Genomic DNA, 24,826 nt, shown 5'->3' on the forward strand with positions numbered 1-24,826 from the left:
TATTTCCTGTAATTCTTCTCAGTACTTACTCTAATCTTTAACGTTTCCCGCAGCCTTTGTATTGTATCTGTGTCGGGTTTCTGAAGCATATATCATTATTGGTCTTAAATTGACTTTACAAATTTTTGACTTCATCTCAGCGTTTACGTGTCTGTTTCGCCTATAGTGGCGCTAATATTCAGGCATCCTGCCAGTCTATTTGCTTTTTGTACTTAATCTCTCACTCCTTTGTCCAGGTCTTCATAGCTGGACAGTGTAATTACAAGGTATTTTGTTTCCATTACGTGTTTAACACTTATGCTATTAATTTCTATTTTACATCTGGTTGGTTTTTTGCTAATTACTGTTGTTTTAGTTTTTTTTTAGATGAGATTGTACTATTAAATTCTTTTGCGTTGTCTACGTAAAGATTATTTCTATAGGTTCCATCTATTCTGACATCCATGTTGTTCATCCAAGTCAATCAGACACAGACATGGTAGTCTATTATACTCTAGTAATTTCTCGGTAATTTGATTTATGACGAATATTGCATCTGTGCACGATCTTCAACTACGAAAACTCTGTTGTTCATCTGCTAAACTAATTCTATGATTCATTGTTCCTTGTAAAATTTTAATTGTAAGTTTTAGGTAGTATTCAACAAGTTTATACCTCTTTAGTTTTCTCCTTTACCGCTCTGCTTTGACCTCTTATAAAGCGCCATATTTTCCTTTGCAGACCGTAAAAATGCGATGACAAATAGACAACAGAGGAAACATTTTAATAAATCATCCCAAATTTTGGTATATGCAGATGAGGTTGACCTAGTTGCCCGCACAACACGCAAGCTAGAAGAAATGTATACCACCTTGTCAAACGCCTTAAAAAATATGGGCCTGCAAGTAATTGAGGAGAAAACTAAGATAATGGCATCAACACCCAACAACAGAGCCAGAAACATCGGTCACCAATTCACGGTTGATAACTGTACCTTTAAAGCGGTGGACAAATTCACATACTTAGGCTCCCTGATTACCAAGGAGAACGAAATGACGAAAGAAATCAAGCGAAGAATAATCCTAGCAAACAAATGCTATTTTGGTCTGAGTAGATATATGAAAAGCAGAAACTTAAGCCAAAAAAAACAAAAATAACCATATACAAAAACCTTATACAACCAGTGTTGACATATGGGTCGGAGACATGGACCATTTCCAAGGCAAATGAAAACCTCTTGCTTATATTTAAACGAAGGATTCTGAGATGAAAAATCGGTGGCATCTGTGAAAATGGTGTTTGGAGAAGGAGGAACAACTACAAGATATATCATAGATATAAATATATATTTGGTGGTAAGGACGTAGTATCCCTTTTAAAAATAGAAAGACTAAGATGGGCAGGACATCTGACAACATCACAGCAGAACAACCCTCCTAAAAAAAACCTTATGTCACAACCTGTGGAAAGTAGAAATAGGGGTAGGCCAAAACTCAGATGGAGGGATGATGTAGATGAGGATGGTAAAAAAATAGGCGCAGCAAACTGGTAACAGTTGGCAATGGATAGAACTGACTGACGTAATAGACTTGGAAAGGTCGAGGCTCTTTTATAGGGCTGTAGCACCAATTATGATGATGGTGATGATGATCATAAAAATCATGTTCCATTTCTTTCGAAAAGCGTTCCCAATGATCGATCATCTTTTATTTTTCGTACAAGTGTATGTGTTTTGTTTCTTATTGTCTTGTAACTATGGTATACCTTTTGTATTTTGGTTGACATGTATTTCAGGTAAGCTTTTTTCTTTTCTTTACATTGTTCCTTTACTTCTGTTTAAAACCATGGAACTCTTCGCCTTGGGAATAATTTATTTTTACTTTTATTCCTTTCACCAAGAACTTTCTTGATCGAGGCTAAGATGTTAGACTTAATTTTTGCCCTGCTTTGTTTGACCTTTTCACTTTCTGTGATGTGTTTCTGCTTTTTTCGGTTATTTTTCTGGAATATGTGTGAAGTCATCCTGTAAGCTTTCGGCTTTTATCTTTGTGGTGTATTCTGGTGTTTTGTTATCACATATATGTTTTCGTTCGAATTTTGCATAATAAAACATTTCAGCATCAATTTTAATACAATTGGGATTGTTGGCTTATATTTTTATTTTCCAGGTACCACAATGCCCAATTGAATCTTTTTTCTTAACGAGACTTGGGACCGACTACACCTTCATATCTTTTAGTTATGATTATTTTTCAAGTATTACCTAATCATTTCTTCTTGATTTTTACACATATGCTCACATATTTTGTTTTTTTATATTCTTGTATTGTTTATTCTATTGGACCAAAATATATAAAAGACAACCTAAGAATTTGTTACATATTAGGCTAGTACTTGGCAACAACTGTAGAGTAAATCCCAATCGGTAAAAAAAAATAAATGTATTTTTAAGTACGTATTTTCAAAAAATCTATTGATTTAGTTTAGTATTACCGCAGTCCAACAATTCATCATGTCAAAGAGATTAAAACCGGTTCTGCTCAAGAACCTTAATTATTTACCACGTAACATTATGTGGATTATTTTTAGTATCAAAACTTTGTTAAGGTTGTTTTTATTAATGAGTGGATGCTTAAAATTTCAGCATAGGAAACTCAGGTTTTTCAATTGTGACCAACAACTGCTACAAACAACTGGAAGATTTATTAAACGGCACATGACCACAAAATAGATAGCGGTTTTAGCATACCGTATTAAACTGCGAAAAATATCGAAGTAATTAAAAATAACATTAATAAATTGGGTACATCTAAATAGATTAAAAAGAAAAATATAAATATAGAAAGTGTAAAAAGTTATTGGAAATAGTATACAAGAAGGGTTTGTTAATATGAATACCTGTTTTTTTTCTTTGGTACCACTGAGTTACTATAATAATTGAAATAATGAAAAACTTTTTACTTTTTTTTAAATGCGCCACAAGTGTATGTTTAATTTTCGTATTATTAATCAGTTTTTATTGTTTTGCTCCTTTTTCACTTGCCATATTATAATTATCCGATATAGGCGATCACCATTGCAAAGGTTTCTCAATTTTCTGCCACGTGAAATAATTGTCCTGCATTGGATGTACTGTATATACACTGTATATACACTGTATATACTGGATATATAGTGTTCTCTACTCTTCTTTATAGCTTGTAAGCGTGGACACTAAAACAAGTCCATCTGAATAAGTTGGCCTCCTTTGAATTTTGGTATTACAGAAGAATCCTACGAATATCATGGATTCAAAGAATGTCAAACATGGAAGTAACTAGAAGGAGAGGAAATGAGGCGGAAATAATATTAACTATCAAAAGAGGAAAACTTGAGTACTAAGGATATGTGATGAGAGGGCAAAAATACGCATTATTACAACTTATTACGCAAGGCAAAATCCGAGGAAAGCGAAATGTGGGAAGACGAAGAATATCCTGGCATAAAAACTTAAGGGAATGGTTTGAATGCAGTAGTGCAGAACTTTTTAGAGCGGCAGTCAACAGAGTCCGCATAGCCATGATGATTCCCAACCTTCGATAGAAGATGGAACTTAAAGAAGAAGATTGGATATACGAGTCCATTCACGAAAGTTTTTTAACCAAGACACCTGTTTTCTTCCTGCACCTCGACGGCCTTTTGTTTTGCCTTCAGCTATAGTATTATATATCAGTTTTCTCTCAATATCTGTCCCAGATAAGACATTTTCCAGTGTTTAACAGTCTTAAGCAATTCTCAGTTTTTGTTGACCCTTCCTAGTATATCCTTATTAGTTTTTCTTGCTGTCCAAGGTTTCTTCAGTATCCGTCTATGTATCCACATTTCCCGTGCTTTAATTTTGTTCATACTTGATACTCTTAATGTGCACACTTCTGCTCTTCTGCATTTTTGTAATAGGATATTTAGCGCAAAAAGTGCCTTCCTAGTTCCCATAGCATTTCTAAAAACATGTCTATTTTGTAGACTGCTACTTAAGTAGATTGTCTTCTTAAGTTATCTTCCGTGTTTCTTAAGCTGGATAGCTGTATTCCCAGATAATTTAAATTCATTGATTGTTGCCCTATTTACTTATTCTTTTACTTTTATCTTAATCGTTCAACAGCTTAACAAAATGCTTTTGCTTTTATCTTATTCTTTCAATAGCTTAAGAAAATGGGACTCAGGTATTTGAACTTCATCACCTGTCCTATAATTTTTTCTCCTTCTTTAATCCTTATTCAGAAGTTTAACACAATCTTGCAGATCCGGCAAAATTATTAATAATTATAAACTAATGGAATGTAAGTAGGCAGATAAATCGAACTAGTGATCCTAACAACCAGAGTTTGCAATTGCTGGACGCAACATCCAGCAATCTAGCTGGATCCAGCGTTTTTTTCGATGGTGGATCCAGCAAACTGGGCTTGATCCAACGGAGCGGATCCGCAAACGTGACAAATTTGAAATAAGTTTATTTCGTGTTTTCATTGGCCGCTTTATTCAAATCCGTGAGTCGGTCACTTTCTCTTCTATCGCGCTAACGTCGCGATATTCTCTCTTGCTCTCTCTCTCTCTCTATTGTACGCCTACGCCTATCCTTCGACACTTAGATCTCTACTATTTATTGAATTTTTAGTTGACTTTCTGATCTCGCCAGTAAAAGTGTTTTTGCATCTAATAAGTGCTGTTTTCAATCTGCCGTACTGCCGCGTGTCTTGTGTGGAAACTAAATGGTAAGTTATTTGACTAAATATCTAATAATTTAGCATAATTTATAATAAGAACATCATTTGATTTGATTTATGTAAGGTAATTGTATAAGGAAGGCCAACCAATAGTAAACATTTCCTTCTTAACTATCTAACACCGACCTTATCACAGTGTGAGTGCGATCTTTTATCACAGGACGATGGTAATGTTTGTTTGTTAATTTTTAGTTTTTGTTTTCAATCAAACTATTCCAAAAATATAACTCGTCCAGATAACGAAACAATATATAAAAAGTTGCCGGTGATTATGCTTTTGCGCTTACACTCAGACTAAGGCTCACACATATATCAGGCGTTCTTGTTTTTTTACTTACGCTCACGTTGAGATAGCCGTCGCCATTTGCACATTGTTTCTTTATCTGGACGAGTTATACATTCATCTTATTTGACAAACGTTTTTTTAGCATTAAAGCTGCTTAAGTTAAATTAATATCAATAATATTTAAAAGTGTCTCTTGACGATGATAAAAGAAAATTGTGGGACTTCTTCACAAAACTAGATGAGGGGCGAAGTGCAAGATGCTCTTTATGCTCAAAAAATTGTTGATTAGAAACAGCTTAACAACAGTTGAGCTGTTAACAACAGCTCGTTAACAACGCACTGTTAACAACAGTGACGTTAACAATATTAACGTCAGTTCGTCAAGATTCAGCACCAGCACCAACATACCAGCTTCCAAAGCCGCTAAAGCAGCCTCGTTATAAAATGATACTACTAGGATGGTTTGCAAAGTAAATTTTAACTAAAGTTCATTGTGTACCTCACCCGAATGTGGACGATTATTCGCAAAAAGAAAGGTTGGAAATTTTTGGTTTAATGATTGATTTCAACACCATTAGTATCACAACCGACTACGCAGCCGCTATGGTGAAAGTTGTTAAGTTCAGGCTTTTTTATTAACAACTGTACGATGCACATGGAATTTAGTTGGCTGTAGTAGACGTGCTGTATGAAAATATACCTTCAAGAGAAGTAGAACAAGTGGCGATAGACGACACTGATGAATATGAAGGTAAACATGAAGATATGGAGACAGAGATGAATGAAGTATTGGTAGTAACAAATAAGCCAACATCGGTGAGCCCTATTGAATTAATTTCTCGTTACAGCTATCTGCTCATGAAAATTCGAAAAGTTTTAAAATGTTTAAAAAATCAACTACCAAAGACGACATGTTTTTGTCAAAATATGTCAAGGAAGGGAAAGGTAAGAAATTAAGTTTAATTCTTGACTGCCATACCAAGTGGAACAGTTGGTTCACTATGCTAAAGTGTTTCTACGGCCTTGAAGTTAGCATCGATAAAACGTTGATAACCATTGATTCTGCGATAAAATTCTCTGCTAGCGAGTGTTTATTAATCAATGAGTTGATCGCCACGCTTCAATTGGTAACACTGGCTGTAGAAGCTCTTTGCAGAAGAGAGTTAGTCCACTTTTGATAACGGCCGACACAACCATGAAATTTGTCTTAGATAAACTAAATAGCCAGGATTTTAGCCTTAGTGACTAGATATCGAAAGCACTACGCAACAGAATCGCTAAAAGGCGCCTCTCTAAAATTAAAGGAATATAACTGTACTTACAAAATCCAAAAATGTATGACAAAACACTAAATAATCCTGGTTGAAAGAGATGAAAAGTTTTTTTGAGTTTCTGTGGCGATATTATTAGGCGATAAGACGACAGATAAAATATGTTTTTAAGTCTCAGTTTCAAAAAACTAAATAATTTATGTTTATGTTGTTTACAAATTCAGAATACAGACTGATTTTTATCATGAGATGTCAAAAAAATTCGTCCTCAGTAAGCCATGAAAGAAAAACCTATTACTTAACTTGTGTCAGCTCAAAATTGCCATCAATGAAATTTGCTTCAAATAAACTAACTCTTATAACAGATAAGTTCATTTGGATAACATTTCATTCCTGACAATTCTCAGACAAAACAAGCAAAGCCCTATTTTTCACTTCTATGGCTTACTGACGACAAGTTTTTTGGGAATCTAATGATAATTATTGTAGCATTTGCTCTAGCCATTTTAAGTTAAAGTGAGGTAAGATTGCGAATTGCGACTGATTATTCGTCCTTATTTGATTTTTACACCTAAAATAATTTTTATTCTGAGTTTTTATTTTATGAGTTGTTACTAAAAAGCTTAAATAATAAATGAACAAAAAAAAAACATTAAAATCGTGTTTTTACTTTGATTCCACCTTTTGCTAGATCTGCGCTGGATCCAGCTGGATTTAGGCCAATCTTGCAAAAATTTAGCTGGAACAAAAATGTTGCTGGATTGCAATCCCTACTAGTAACTAATTATTGGTTACCGTACAAGTAAATATCTGATATTTATTGTTTGCCAAAAACAAGTTTGGGTATTTTTGATAGTAACTAAGAGAATGTTTAATTTATTGATTAATATTTGATATACATATCTAAAAAAATCGCTATGTTTTTCAATCAAGTTATACGATACTTAAAATACTCCAAATATAAATCCATGACGTAGATCAGAATGACTACGCACAAACAGTCTTCCTTGTATTCTAATGATTTTCCTATCAAACGAACCATGATTGATTACGAATCCCATCAGACCTATTATATATTATAAAATTTCCGATGGGTTTACTTTTTTCTACAATCCGCAAAACTATAAAGTTCCGATATATATTTACATAGGCAGATAGAGCCAAAAAATATTTTCGTCTTTGGCGATCAGTAAAAAATGAACTGGTGATGGATGTAGTAAGCGAGAAGCTTTATTTATTATTTTAGTTTGTTTAATATAATATAATATTATATTATTAGAAATTTATTTAAAAATTTCTTTAACAAAGCCGTAGGATAATACACTTCGTTTAAGGGACGTATAAGTATGTTGTCAACATTTTCAACTCTTACAGCAGCTGAAAACCAATGTGGAGAAAATTGGTTAGGATTATTGGAGGAAATAACGATCTTTATTAATGGTAAACGACAAGAGTGTGAAAGAGAGCGAAAGACAAAATGCAGTATAATCAACATATTAAAAGAATGAAATAAAAACACTGGTTATAATCGCTTTAGATCAATCATCAGTCGGAAATTAGAATGTTGATTTTCCTAGAAATAGGTTGAGCGATGACCCAAGCACTATATAGACACTGAGTTTCTATAATTTTGATTGTATTTTAAAAATGGCTTCCTACTGTGCATACCAAGCGTCAAATAGTTAATTCTCGAATTTGTAAATAAAAAACCAACCTATTAATAATATTTATTAGTAAGTCTTACTAGAACCGACATGTTCTACAAATTCAAGGAAGTAATAACAAATAAAAGAAAATCTAGAACAAAATTTTAGTTCCTGTGCTACTCAAATATTTTAAAAGGAAAATATATTTTCGAAAAAAGTTTGTCGCTAACTACAAACCACACGACATTCTAGGACGATTTATTTCTATTTTTAGAATAGTTTAGGTGTTTTAGCAAATGCCGAAATATTTTGAACATCAATTTAAATACCGGATTTACTTCTGGTACTAAATATTTTAACAAAGTTGCTTTTTAAAAATAGAACAACAGAAAAATGTGTTGTTTTAATTTATCATAGATAACAGGACCTATAATGATACGATCGCATTTGATGGCAGATAATTTCAAAATACAAATAAAAAATATTAAAAAAAGTGTAAAAACTGGAGTTAATTGCATAATTCTGCATAGTACTTTTTTCTTGGTTTTTCTCAAGATAGCAGTAGTTAAATTCATTAACAACGACTCAATTAGATGCCGTGAAGCTGAAACCAATAAGCGACCTATAGTTAAGTATTGAACTAATAAAAAGACATTAATAAAATGAACTTTGAACTTTCATTTATCTCTTAATTTAGATAAACGTAGGTAGAAATAGTAATGGGGTAGTGAGTAGTACCCTTTTACAGTTTCCATTAAAGAACAGACTATTTCAAGTCTTGGCAATCCTGTCCCTACGCTATCTACTCTTTCTCTCCTAAGCTTCCCCTAGGAGAGGTCCCAATCCTGTACTCCATATAATCGCTATATATCCTCACAAACCTTGAATGGAAGGTCGTTAAATATTTCCGACGAGGGACAGCAGCGATCAAGACTACCAAGATAAGGCACATAGGAAATGATCCTGGACCCACTTATCATTGGATTTTTACAAACAGGAAATCTATCGGTTTATTATTCTTAAGATGGTTATGCGTAATGTCTAAGAGAATGCCCCGAATGTTGTCACACAGTATTAGTGACGACCGGTAGTAACTTGAGTCCTGATCAAGGAGTGTGAAATTGGCCACCGGCAAAGCGAATGTTAGTTATTAGGCATCGGGTCGTGTATATATTTAGCTACTGGTCCACAGAAAATTAAATAATGTTATTACATGAAACGTACAAGGGCTAAAGGCATTCAGAAGTAAACAGTCAATTTTTGAAAGAAAGCTGGCAAGGTATGACACTGAAATTTTTGGACTAGCTGAAACGCATTGGTTAGAAAAGGGCCATTTTAGAACACCTAATGACAATAATTATGTTTGCCTTTCTAACAGCGAGACTAAGAACCATACGGGTGTTGCCATTCTGGTTTAACTAATATTACAAAAATCTATCGTCATATAGTTAAAGCTGTGAGCGATTGGATAGTTCTCTTTAAACTAAAAAACAAACCAGATAATCTCAATATCATACAAGTTTATGCGCCAACCAGCACAGCAGAAGACATAAAAGTCGAGGAATTCTACCAAAAATTGGGAACAACAATTATCAACATTCCTAATAAAGATTTAAACTTAATATGCGGTAACTGGATCGCAAAAGTCGGCAATATTACACAGAATTTCGACCTAAAGACGTACTGGGAAAGTTCGGCATAGGTCTAAAAAACCAAAGAGGAGTCCGCTTAATCGAGTATGCTACCACAAATAACTATTCTAATGATTATAAAAGCGCCGAAACTATATCTAGAAATCAAATTGGCTATATGCTCAATAATATTCGCTGGAGATCATCAATTCAAACAGTCAAATTATATCCAGGAGCGATATGTGGATCAGATCATACTATCTTCGTAGCTAAAGTAAAGCTTAAACTTGAAGCGACCAAAGAAACGAAGAGAAACAAAGAAGATAGAACTAAGAAAAAAGAACGACCTTTTCGTCCTATGTTTACAAAAGTATGATCTTCATTGCGAATGGTACATCACAGGAAATATAAGAGACTAATAAACATTCTGTAACAATACCAATTAATCGCCCAATACTTAATAATTCTGTGAAACAAAAATATTGGGTAAGAGATGAAATCCTTAAAATAATTCGAATATAAAGAAATATTTTTCAAAGTGATTTAAATGATAATAGGGAAAAATCTAATCTAAGAGACCTTAACAAAGAAAAAAAAAACGAAGATGCAAGGCTAAAAAAAGCAACAATACCTACTATCACAATATATGCAAAGAAATTGAGAAACACGATCAAAACAATTAGCCAAGAAATCCATTGACAAAAATACGTTACATAACAACAGACTTTAAAGACCACACAGGGAACCTGAGAACTCACAGAAAAGATATAGCAGTTATATACCTAAAGAATATATTGCCGGAATTTATATAAAGATTATCTTCACCAAACCAAAGTACCAGGTCCAGATATGGGATAAGTGGCTATGTGGCTTCTGTCCAAAGCCACAGAAGAAACCGGAATAAAATTGCTTTACTTAATCTGTAACAAAATATGGCATTTCAAGCAATGGCCTGATGACTGGGCCAAATTTACAACAAAGACAATACATAAAAAAAGGCAGTTTCCATAAATGTCACAACTATAGAAATATCCCCTATGTCACGTGTTAGACAAATAATGCTATACGTTATTAATAAGACACTGAAAACTTTCCTACAAAGAGAAATACCTTAAGAGCAATCAGGATTTTCCAAAGGTAGAGGTACTCAAGACAACTTCTGAATATAAATAGAAAACTTTAGGGAATTCGATATGTCACTATACATTGGTCTTATAGATTATCGCAAAGCGTTCAATGGGACATCACAAACACTTATGGCAGATCCTTAACACGTTCAAGTCCAACAATGCGACTGTCGTGTTCAATGAATATAGCCTCCAACGCGAGTCTTGCGGTCTTTGACTATAGGACAATATATGAACGTTATCTTAGCGGATTTTTCACAAATTACAACAAATATCTGGTGGCCGCTTGGAAACACAGGCATATACTGGAGTTTGTGTTTGATTTTCGAATTTTGATGTTAAACTTTATTCTGAGTATATGACAACGTATGAATGTTATCTCGGCGGATTTTTCACAAATTATAACAATTATCTACTGTCCCATTGATAAATTGGATGATAAAATATAAAATTCTCAATTTCATTGCTTAGTTTTCAAATATTGAAGCTAGACGTGCTCGAAAACGACAAAATTAGCTGTAATAAAAGATACCTAGTTAAAGTATCGGTACGCTTTAAAAGAATCACCAGATGCATTTAGATTATATTGCATTTCCAATAATTTGTTGTATTATCATAATCCAATCCCATCGGTATATTTTGCTATACATTCAGTAATATTTTTAGTGTTTTGGTTTTACTGTGAGCTATTGCACGTGTTCTGCTAAATAATTCAATTTTAAATTATTTTTAAAATGAGTGATGAATAAGTATTGCCACCCTTCGACTTCTAAACGAGGTAGGTGAGAAACTTTTCAGCCAATCTTAGATGATGAATTATTACACATATTAGAAGATTCACATGACGACAGTGACGCAAGTGATGAAGATTTATATTTTAATGAAGATGATCCGACAGATGATCCTACTTTACAAAAAGAATCTGAAGATGATGATGGTGATGATAAGTCTCAAAATATAATTGAATGATTTTCAGAGGTTCAACATCCTACGGTGCTACCATTTACAGCAATACCAGGATTGAAAATTAATGTGAGTGACAGCAATCTTGATTACTTTAATTTATTGGCATGTGAATTATTCTATGACCTGATTATTGAAAATAGCAATTTATATGCCGTTGATATTCTTTCTCAAAGAAATCTGAGAAAAGTAGAATTGCGGCTTAGAAAGATATAACTGTAGAAGAATTTAAAATTTTTCTTGGTTTGTTGTTTCACATGAAAACCATAAAAATTAAACGTATGAATGATTATTGGAAGAAAAATCATTTATTTCCTATTTCAGTGTTTGGACAATATATGAGCCGAAATCGCTTTATGTTAATTTTGCGTGCCTTACATTTTAAAAATAATAGTGACAATAACCAGTCCAGACTTGGCAAGATATCTCCATTGTTAGAGTTTTTAATAATAAAATGGAGAATCTTTATTATTCAGAAAGAAAATTAGCCCTGAATGAATCTATGATTTTATGGAGAGGAAGACTTAATTTTCGTCAATTTCTCAAAGGCAAACGACACAAATATGGTGTCAAACTATATACTTTGGCAGAATATACCGGGATGATTCAACGCATATTAGTTTATAGTGGAGCTAGTGATCCCGTAGTTGGATAACGTAATCATACGGAAAAAATAGTGCTAAATTTGATGGATTCGAAACTAAATGTTGGTCACTCCTTATATATGGATAATTTTTATAATAGTGCTCCATTGTGTAAAAAACTACTTTCGGTTAAAACTTATCTTACAAGAACATTGAGAACAGGAAGAGCGGAAAATTCACACGAAACAGTTTCACGAAAATTAAAACAAAATAAACTGGTGAATGCTTACAATAATAAAGGGATATGTGTGTGTAAATGGGAAGATCAACGAGATATTTTAATGATATTTCCCGAATTAGGTCATGAAATGGTTCCAACAATATCTAGGAAAGGAATTGATAAAGAAAAGCCCCGTTTAGTCGCTGAATATTACAAAAACAAAGGTGGCATTGACTTAGGCGACCAGATGTTAAATTATTACCGTTGCGAACACAAAACTATGAGGTGGTACAAAAAAATAGGCATACATATTTTTCAAATTATGCTTATCAACGCATGCTATTTCTATAATAATTCTAATACAAAAATGTCATTGTACGACTTTCGATTGTCGGTGATTGATAGTCTTTTGGAACCAAACCCAAAAATCCCCCAAGTCAAGAAAAATTTGACGTTTCATTTGCCATCCTATTGCCCTAAATCAGCTAATGGTATTATAAAACGACGACAATCTAAATATTGCTGGCAAACTAAAAAAGAAAGAAAGGAAAGAAAGAAACAACAGACACATTTTCTGCCCTGTGGCCGCGACTCAATTTTTTTTTACACATATTTATTATAAATGACTTTTTAAAGTCTACCTTAAAAATTAATTAGTTTACACGAACACATCTCAGTGGCCCACTATTTTCCCTTAAAAAAAAGGGACGGAGCTGAACGTGCAAGTAGGCGTACAACAACACTTAATTTCGCTTATAACTGAACTACACGAACATACTACTATAACAGTTAAAATTCTTAACACACTCTTAAATGAATTCCATCCAAAACAAGGTGTTAGACAAGGATTTATACTGTCTCCATAATTATTTAATTAATATAGGAAACATATTATGCGACGAACGCTTGCTTAAAGAATGCGAAAAGGGCATCTCAATAAATAGCCAAACAAACAATAAACAACCTAAGTTTTGCAGATCATACAGCCCTTTCGCATGCCTTTACAGCCATAAAAATAGTCAAGAAGAATTAATTGATCTTATACGACTGGTTGAAGACGAAAGTTAAATATTTGACGAAGTTGTTTTTCCAACACTTGGTATCTTTTCTAAGTTCTTACTTTTTTTATTATTTCATCCATAATCAGGTTGAAGAAAAGAAGACTCATGGAATGCTGTCTTATTCCATTGCCATTGCCAGTTTCAATAGGGTTAGCTAGTTCTTCTTCTTCTTTTACTTTTATTTTGTTGTTTCGGTAGATAATTTCGATCGTTTTGATTATTCATAGAAGTATCCCTCTTGCGTACAATAAGTGGATATCGTCCTTTTATTTGACACGGTCAAATGCCTTCTTAAGGTCCACGGAATATAGATATGCCGGTTTGTTATATTCTAATAATTTCTCTTTTTAAAGAGAGGTACCAACATGCTTAATCTTCATTCTTGAGAAATTCTGTTTTCTTCTTCTATTTTTGGATTAGTTTTAATAGTTGTTTGGTTAGATCTGGTCCTCCGTACTTCAGGAGTTCGTTCGGTATTTTTTCCTCTTCTTGTGATTTTCTATTTTTTAATTTTTTTTTTCTCTAAATCCATATCTGGATAGGCAAATACTACATTAATAATTAGGTGTCTTTAAGGATAAGAACACAAGAACGCAAATTCCTAATATAAGAAGCTCATTGCAAAGTTTCGAAAAGCTTGGGATTGTGCAAAAATATCGAAACTACATGAAACATTGAAAACCGTTCAAGCTTTTAAAGTCACCAGGGGAGTCCGACATATATCTCAAAGTATTTCCAACTTCTGTGAGAAATACATAATGGAGAAAGCATTTGATAGATGAAAAGTAGGTGAATATCGCAGGAAAACACATTTAAAACCTTAGCTATGCAGACGACACAACTCTAATCATTGCATCCGAAGAATAAATGTTAAGCCTGCTACATCTAGGTGAAACCGAAAGTAATAGAAAGATAGATATAGATACATTGTACATTTTGAGTCCTTGTATAAGGCCCTGAATCGTCATATAAACTTATTTCTTGCTGAGAGATTTGATACGGGAAATAATATTAACCATTAAATTACTTAAACAATTGTTTACATTGATTACAAAACTAAGGTTATATTATTTGTAACATTTGTTTTGGCTTTCTTGTATGGAAGTGACGAATATCTCAAAAGGAAGGCGAATTGATCCATGGGCTATTTCAATTACGATAGTATTTGATGAGTTTATAATATTGAATATCAATAAAAATTTATAGAAGAAGCAATAAAATTTTTTTATAGAATTTAGATTAATATAATTATATTATTGTTTATGTTGAGACAATACAAAAATCATCCAATACATAAGAGGTCACAAGTTATATGATTTTTATCAAGATTCATAAATTATACTCATTAATACATGGTATACGCTACGTGAGAGTAGAATGTATACATGAAAAGCACCACATAATACGTAAGTTATTGGAAAACCAACAAGAAACAATATAGACCAAATTTCAATAGATAATCGCTTAAGAAACTACACAAAAAATATCAAAACTTATCCCAAAGCTGATCTGAAGTCAGATGGAAACCAACGAAAACTAACTTAAAAACTTTCAAAAAAGCAAGAATAAGATTAATAAATACAACTAGATTAAATCAATACCAAACCAAACAAGAAGTCGCTGTAGAGATTAACAATAAATTAACTGAATTACGTAGCAATGACTAAAACTCTTTAGAATAAAATCAAATCCAATATCAGTAATCACGTATATATAGTACTTTTAAGGAAAAAATACAACAGTAAAAAAAATTGATAATAGACATATATGTACTGAGATGAAGAAACGGGATAAAAGAACACAGGAAAATAAAACACAGTAAGTGGATAAAAATAGAATGTGAAATATTGAAAGCATTACTTCAAAAACCTAACACATTTAACACACACAGAAAGGTCTAGTCTAGGTTTAGTCAACAAACAACAGGAAATAATTTTAGACAATGAAAAATTAAAAGACAACTGGACAAAATATATACAAGACACTTTTAAAGATAATAGATCGCATGTTGTATATAATGAAGGTAACGTGTCTCCAATATCAGAAATCATCAAGTATTAATTAATACACGAACCTAAAATTGGCAAAAACAAGAAAACAGCTCACTCAGATGGTATACCAGTTGAAGTATTGAAGCTTATAATGAAGAAAACATTCATCTACTTGTTACGGTATTTAATACTATCTATAAGTCGGGTAAGATTCCACAAAACTGGGACTAGGAAAGACCAACGCTGGCGAACTGTGCTGATTACCGACTAGTTATCCTTATATCCTATATGCTTAAAATAATTTAATAAATAATAGATCAGATCAGATCTAGTATCTATTAGATATTAGATTAGTACGTAAAACACAGTATAAAAGAGGTGGCATTAGAAGATTTGGGAGAACTTGAGAAACTAAATACCCAACATAAAATAAAAATAAATGAAATAACCAAAATATGTATTAAAGAAAAAAAATTATATATGAACACCCAATCCCTCGAAGACATGCAGAAATATAAAGAGAAAAACAGAGAAGTAAAACGAAGAAGGACAACAGAAAATAATGAAGTATGGGAAGTAACATGCACACAAATTAAACGATACATAGAAAAAACTAGGAAATCTGAGCCCTGGAAAATATTGAAATCTTTAAGGAAATATACCAACGAAATAGTCCAAATACATCACTTAAAGTTCAGAAAGACGAAAAATATCGTGGCTTAAGAACTTAAGGGAATGGTTTAAATGCAGTAGTGCAGAACTATTTAGAGCAGCAGTCAACAGGGTCCGCACAGCCATGATGATTTTCAACCTTCAATAGAAGATGGAACTTAAAGAAAAAGACACCACTTACGGAAAGAAGTGTGGGAAGAATACTATAAAGGACTTTGCTCGAAAATATGTAAACGAAGGCAGCTGAAAATCACTAGACCAACTTGATGGATTATTAAAATAGTAAATAGGATAGATGTAGGCTTAAAACACCAATCAAATATTAAAAATGTTTGCGCCAAGAAAAGACCAACTGCGGATTCTGATCACTACTGGGTCAAAAGTAGGTTAAGAGCCAAAATTTTAAACATTTAAAAAAAGAAATAAGTTTTAAACATAAACGATACAATGTAGAAGGACTCAAAAATACAAGCAACAATATATAAACAAAATATAAACATCAAACCAGAAATCAGACTAAAACATGAAAACATAAATGACGAGTAGTAAGGGTGCAGAAACATTATGAAAGGAGGAGCTGAAGAATTACTGGGCATGGAAGGTAAACAAATAAGAATAAGAACAAATGACTGTTTTGACGAAGAATGTCAGATTATGTGTACGAAACAGAAAGAAAAAACAGAGCATATTTACTGATGTAACAGGATCACAAAACCCGACAAGCAGAGGAGGAATATAAATAACTACGTAAGGAGGAAAACAAAATTCACCTCAGAAAGAAGAGAGAAAATATGAACAAAAAAGTTCCCGAAATATAAAATCTAAGTAAACCAATAGAAACGAGAAAATTTTACCAGAAACTAAACAAAAGCAAAAAAGAATTCAAACAAAAGAAGTGAAAAGATAAGAAGAGTAACATATTGACAGAACAGCAAGGAAAACTAAGAAGATGGAATTCCTAAATGCGATATAAAATATTTAAGATTATATTGACATATCAGATGGTTATTTGTAATACTTTCATTTAACATTTTTTATAAAAATATCGCTACTAAATAAATTCTCCGCTACTGACACGTTTTTTGGTAAAACTTATAGGGGCAGCTAAATTATACGATAACTTAAGAGATCACGCTTATTATTCATTTTATTATTTCTTTGCTGGAGTGTAGCACTAAAAGAAAATAATTGATCACAATAAAGTGCAGGAAAATAGCATATATCTGGACATGTACGATGAAAAAAAAAACTACTTACTACAGCTGATACTTATAGGTAAAATGGAAGGTAGAGGGAATTGGAAGAAGAAAACGAGAATCATTAGACTGTGGGTAGGCATAAAAAGTGTTAAACAGCTTTTGTTTAAATATAGCACAAATTAAAACAAGTCTTGGTATAAGTAGTGATCGCGAACGTCCAAGAGACCGAACAAGATACTTGAAAGAAATAAGTGTGTGTATATATTACTTAAAAAAATGAAAACAGTCTTTGACGCAACGAAATAATAATATCACAGTTAAGAAATATTATTCTTAAAAATTCACAGAAAAACATATCAAGCAAAAAAATTTGATCATTAAATTTGCATAACAACACATTTTTAAAATAAGAAACAGTAAGTAAAAAGTTATTTTATAGCTAGATAAAAAAACAAACATTCCTGTATTCTATATAATATAATTAATTGTACCAATAGCAATGGTATTAGAGGTACTTTATGAAAAAAAATAATTATGACAAGTAGGGGTGTCGTTTAATAAGCATTACATTTAGTTAGGCAGTTAGGCATTTTATTTTCATAGTGTTAAAGATAATTGTTTGCGCATTGTTTAATTGTAAAGAAGATAGCAATATTATAGTTTAATGCAACTAAACAAGTAAAGTGAATTTGCTATTAAATCAAAAACACGTGAAATTGAAATACAAGTAAATTGCGATATAAATAAATAAGAATGCAGTGGTTCTGAGAACGAAAAGTGAACTATTTAACTGAAAATATCATACTCGTGTTTTACAGAGAATTCCATAGAGTTTTCCAAAATATATGCCGATACCAATTAATTTCACAATTTAAATAAATTTGGAATGGAAGAAAATAAGGACGTCAGTCAAAACAAAGGTCATAGATAAGCACGTTAACATTTGAATGATACGTATAGATGACCAATTGATAATAATTTTGTAAATATAAATCTTCATATAAATTTGTAAATAGAATTTTTTAAATCATTGTTTTTGTCAAAATATGTATTTAAGCATGTGTTTAATACCTTAAAGTTAAACTAACCATGTTATTGCCTATTGTTAAAGACTAAACAATCTAGTTGATTCGCGGATGTTAAAAATAATATTTGCCGTTTATGAAATGTTATTATTTTTATATCACTTTATAGAAGGTATGACATTCACTGATAATACCAAAGATTATAATACAGTTAAGGAATAAAATGTTTGGCTACGTCTAATTGGGAAACTTTTAAAAATAACACAAAAATAATAAAAAATTCAAAAACTCACCTTAACGGCATCGGTCCTCATCCGTCGTAGCTGTCATTGTAGGCTCATTTTGAAACAACTACTCAAAAATACAAGCAAAAGAGTTACATATTAGTAATTAAGTGATTATAGTAAAGGTTAGTAAAATTGCCGAGCTGCATGGTGGTGCAGCTGGCCAAGATCGGCTCTCGTGCCGAACTGCAGCGGCACAGCCGTCTGGACGCTCTCCAAAGCGTCTCACCGCGACGTCACTGTTGCAGAACCGGCGTCGGCGACTTGGTCGCCCGTACTAAGTGGCTGGTGAAGTGCTGACATCCACTAGGCAGGTTTGGAGTGAGGAGTTCTTATTTTTCCGATTTGGCAATAAAACAGATTATTTGAAACTCACAAAATACATTTTTTAGGTTGACCTCTCGTTTATTAATTATTCTCTTGATCATCGTTGTTTCCTTTACCTTTATCTACATGAGAAGTTTGCCTTACTATATTCCGACTATTTATGGGAGAAGGTAATTCATTGAAAAATTCCACAATTCCAGTGGCGTCCTTATTTTATTATTATTTTAAAATTGAATTATTTTATTATAAATTAATTTCATCCTGATGTATCTGTACATGTGTCTTTGTCGGTATGTAATTTCTATAATTACCCAAGCCTTGCATCACTATTATGAAAATATGGGTAGGTGCCTGCCTTCGATTAAAGCTTTTACCTGAATCAATTTCTTAACCTTTGGGTAGTGGCGCTATAGTTTCTTACAAGTTTAGTTAGCCCGGTGTCATAAACCAGGTGAGTCTAAAAAATTGATTTCCAAGTGTACAGTTTCCTTGGGTGTAGCTTAAACCAGGTGTTCATTATAACTAATTGATTTGCTTCCGCAAAAATCTCCAACCGATCTCACCGATCTTTCCGGTTTCGTGGACCAAATGGTCCAACTGTAGTCCCCCATGACAATTGTTAGGTCTTGCTTTTTCAACCTTTTCACGACTTGATTGATGCTATGGTACAGTTTTTCTATCTCTTCTTCTGTTCCTTCTGTTGTAGGTGCATAAACTTGAATTATATTGATGTCGATTGGTGTTGCTTTTAGTTGTTTGAGCATTACTCTTGCTAAAATTGGGATGACGTTGTCAACAGATTTTGCCACTTCTTTTGTCAATATAATGCCGACACCCAATTCATATTTGCCGTTATCTCTTCCAGAATAGTAAACGCGATGTTCCCCGATATTTGCGGTTCCTGATCCTGGCCAACGCATTTCGCTTATTCCCAGAATATTTAATTTCATGTGTGCCTTATGGATTTCTTGTATTGCATTATGGATTTTACCTTCCTGTGCCATGGTTTTCACGTTTCATGTGCTTATTCTAATGTCTTCTTTGCATTTTAATCTTTTTGTTATACTTGTAACTGCACCTCCCGGAGATCCGATTGAGAAGCTTACTCCGGAATTGAATTTCGCTGCAAGCATAGCCATTTGATTCTACTAGGACTTATCCAATCCGGATCTTTAATGAGGTGTCTTATCCCAATATTTCTTCCTCATCTCTATGCCGTTGACCGCTTCCACGGTTCTTCCACCTTTGAAGCCAGTTTCTTAACTCCAGGACAAATGGGTACCCTACCATTTACTAGCTCCTCCACCCGAAGCTGTTGGCCAGTAAACGGGGGATTGCTTATACCGGCAATCGATCGGTGAAATTTTCGCGATATCTGGCTACCCTCACTTAGTTTAGCCTGCAGACCAACGCAGTTGCCCGGGGTGTGGCACGTGGAGCCATAAGTGAGAGTTAATTGTCTTATGAGGACCAGTTGTCAAGAATCATCTCCCGTCTATGGCGCCCGATGTGGTCTAGAACACAACTCTACACCCCCTTTAAATACCTAGAGGTCCTTATTGTTGTTTTGTTGTTGTGTCTATTTGTCCAGAAGATTCATGTAAGTACTCCTTTGTTTTATTTTTTTGTGGCTGCCCCAATCCAACCCCCTTGCCATGCAATTGTCCATTACCCCAGCTCTCCAAATAAACCCGGAGCGCCGTTCGCATAAGTTTCGTTTATTTCGCTTGCCCTATCTTTACCCCAATAATTTCTGTCTTCACTTTTCAACCCCTCATAATAATATCCTATGTGGTAGGCAACATATTTCGTTACAACTATCGCACAGATTATCTACAATGTCGATAATACCTTTTGTAATAATATACGTAGTGACTAATACTGGTTTAAATTTATCGCCACTCTTTATATTAACCCTTAACTGGTGACGTGCCCCCAAATTGACACCTCCATCAAATTAATATTAAGAAATTGCGAATGTTTTTATTTTTTAATTAATATCGCTTAAATACACCTCGTAAAGTGTCATTCTCTTAAAAAAATTGTTACAACTGAACTAAGTATTTATTTAGATAAGCCAGAGTACAGCGTCAACAAAAAAAAACAAAGATTCTCTATTTAAACTTTTTACTAAAATTTTCTCAAAAAACAATAAATTTCATTACAAAACATTCAAAAGGATAGTTCATTTACCATGCTTATTTACAAAATAAATCACTTCTTTGCTGTACTTAGAAAAATTCAACTTAGGCGAAAAAAGGTATAGAATAAATAAAAGCATACGATACTTAGCGTAGACTGTAACAAGTATTACAAATTTTTTTTAAACAGTCCAAAGAAGTTGGTCTATTGCATTCAACACACGCATAAACAGTTCTTCTTTTACCCTTGGCTGACAGATAAGGCAGGTTTTTCTATTTGGAAACTTCTCGATCACTGTTTCGATGACAACCGGAACTGGAACCTAAAGTATCCTACTAATATTCATTAGAATTTCTCCGGGAATTTGTGTGTTGGCTAGTCTTCTGGTAAGCAGTGGTGTTACTAAATCATGTGCTAAACTTTTGATAAATTGGAATCGAGTTATTTTCTCTTCAGAATTTGCCGAACAATACACAATATATGAATTTGTAAAAGGTATGTTGACAATTCTGTTGTCAAAAATATTGACATTGGCCATCTACGTGTACAGTGACTGCTCGAATATTTGCTGCATTTTTCATCCAGAACATCTACTCCACCCTTTGTAGCATTATAAAATGCAATAATTTTAGGCTTTCCAGAATCACCGTCCAGCTCGCTCACCACAACTCCTCCTACAACATCGTAGGGCTAGACTTTATTTTGCGCGAGAATATGTTAACTGGACTATGGCGGAATGAAAGAATATACTGTTCTCAGATCAGAGCAGAATAGGTCCTAAAAGGTCCAGATGGACGCCAACGTGTCTATAGGCGTCAAAATAAAATGTTTGCTGCATGCGCTATAACCGAAACAGTGGCTTACTGAGGAGGGTCAATAATGATTTGGGGAGGTATTCCTTACGAAGCGCGTACTGATCTTGTTGTGTTCGGTAGAGGCCGTGTGAATGCTCAAGTATACGTGCAAGAAGTTCTCCAAGACCATGTCATGCCTTTTCCACCATTCATTGGTGATAACTTCAGACTAATGCATGACAATGCACGTTGCTATACGTGCATATGTATAATGGATTACCAAACCGTCTCCAAAAAGTCCTAAGAGCTAGCGGCGGCAACACCCATTATTGATACCCAAATTTTTTTTTCAATTAGACTTTGATTTCCAAAATATTGTTTATTTGAATTTTCTTCGAAGATTTTATTCATTGGATTTTTACTGTAACAAATGACTTTTTTTCTCTTCCGCGAAGATAAAAATTGATAAAAAACATGTCTAGTTGTTAAAACACCTAACTTTTGTATTACCCAACATAAGCGAATCAATCAAAAAATAAAATGTTAAAAAAGCATGAGGTTATAGCTAAATAATTTCAGTATTTTACAAATACTAGAATGTTCCACAGGGTGATGCAAACTTTAAGAAAAAAAACACAGTTTAATTCGTACACCCGGTATACAATGAAAATGTACCTGTTTAGCAACAATATTATTATAAAGATATTGTCAAGGAATAAGGCTATTGGCCCATAGTGTAAGCCCAAAGTGTAGTTTTTGTAGGCCCTGGTAAGCAAATTATTATGTTATCTTGTATTATTTTGGTAGTTCTTGACTTTAAAGGATGCTTCTTTTAGTGAGTTGTACGGTTCTTGCCTAAAACAATAACAATTTAGCATAACTTTACCTTTTCCAAAGGTTAAATCCCCCCATATCACTAAAAATTGATTCATGCTATCCTAAAACTGTTATTGACAAGAAAATATGTACTGCGTCAGCGACAACTGTGAATATCGAATTACCATCGAATTTCTAATTGTTATCATATTACAGTTTTGTTGATGGTTGAAAATTAAATTATCTGGTATTATTTATCTATATTTAGTAGGAATTACATAGGTGGTATGTAATTGCTTGCTAATATGATTGCTTCGTCTAGGTAGTTTTCGTACTCATTTTGTGATTGAGCTTTTTATTGTAAAGTAACACAAAATATTAGGCCAAAGTACCCCGATTTGTCATATATTTCATCAGTTTTTTATACATTAAAAATTTATATAACCAGTGGTATACATGACATTTAGATCATATTTATACCTGTCTTACCAGGAGAAAAACCAATTATTTGGAAATTTAATGGTCCAATAACCCATCCTTCAATGGCAACTATTAGTTGCTATTCTTTTTAAATAGCAGTATCAGTGGCAATAGTTGAATGTATTGTGTGCGAGGAAAAAAAACCAGTGGTTTTAAGTCTCCATATAGAAATCAGCGCCGAAAAAAAACCTATAAGTAGGATGAAATTCAAAAAACAATATTCCTCATAGAACTGTACATTCATTTTCTTTGAAAATAGAGCTCCAACTCTCAAATCTGTATTTGGTAAAATAAGTAAAATCTGTAACTCCTAAAATAAGCTGCTGTGCTCTTAACCTTAACTTTACCTTAACCTTAATCTTAACTTTCGATATACGAACGATGCTGGAATTCCATTTGAACAGAAAACAAGAAAATAATATCATGGGAACGTAATTATCTACGCTTAATTCGGGAATACTGTGTCCCATAATAATAAATTTATTACCTTGACGAAACTTGGGTCAAAGTCGGACATAGAATCACCAAAGTTTAGAAAGATAAAACTGTAAAAAATGCGCAACAAGCCTGTGTTGAAGGTTTATCGATAGGATTATGAGCATCGTTAAATAAGGGCCAGCGTCTAATTGTTACCTATATTGGCAGAGATACTGGTTCTTTGCAAAATGGTGCCATTGTTTTTATATCGAAGAAAACCGGGGACTACCAGAAAGATTTGTACTCCATATGCTTCCAGAAACGATTTGAGGACAATCTCTAGTGTAGATAGTAACTTTGTCATAGTATTGGATAATGAAGCTTACCACAGCCGCCTTGTTGAAGCCATTTTGACAATGACTGATAGAACAACTCTGATATAAAGCGGGCTACAAGATAATGTATTCTATTAATAGAGAAAATGGTCAAAGCAGAACTAATGACTCAGAGGCTTAGCTGAGGCTGATCTGTAGGCTACCAGCTCAGTCACAGGTGGCGGATAGTTGATAGTTGTCAGATATGAAGCTTAGTTGCGAATACATTAAATAAGTAATTCCCGACCAAGAAGCAGCGACACTGGAGGTTGCAGTGGGCATGCCTTAGGAAAGCATACCTTATAAAATACTACAATAGAATTAGGAATGTAAGCATAGCCTAACCCCACTTACTTTGCTGACTGACTGACGGGATACGCAGTTACTCTCTTATTAGTCAACAACTTCGTGTAGACAAACAGAGAAGAGAATAAGGGTACCCCATTGTTCATATAATAAGAAATTCTCCCAAAATCCGAATAAGCTGATAATCTACCAACGGCATAAAGATATAAAAGGCAACGAAAAACCACTATAATAAAGATCCCTAAGGATATTCCAAGAACAATTATCATATCAAGCAATAGCGACCAAATAGCAGTTGTTATTTATGTATTCAAACCTCAAGATCCAGCTTAGGAAGATCATAGGACTTCCTTGGTAACCAACAAACAAAATCTCAATAAAAATTAACTTAACTTAAATAAACCATAAAAGAATTAAAATATGCACGTACAATGTTAAAACGTTATATGAAAGAGGAAAGCTTAGCAA

At 33.3% G+C, this 24,826-nt stretch overlaps 1 long non-coding RNA gene across 1 annotated transcript in view; it reads right to left on the minus strand.

Moving 5' to 3' along the window:
• LOC140445455 (uncharacterized) overlaps window positions 1-18,958 on the minus strand; it is a 107,434-nt gene extending 88,476 nt beyond the window's left edge. Inside the window, exon 1 of the long non-coding RNA XR_011951397.1 lies at window positions 18,712-18,958. This is a non-coding gene — a long non-coding RNA (uncharacterized lncRNA). The remainder of the gene's footprint in view (window positions 1-18,711) is intronic.
• Window positions 18,959-24,826: the final 5,868 nt, after the last annotated feature.

This window comes from Diabrotica undecimpunctata, chromosome 7 (genome assembly GCF_040954645.1).
Source record: "Diabrotica undecimpunctata isolate CICGRU chromosome 7, icDiaUnde3, whole genome shotgun sequence".
NCBI lineage: Eukaryota > Metazoa > Arthropoda > Insecta > Coleoptera > Chrysomelidae > Diabrotica > Diabrotica undecimpunctata.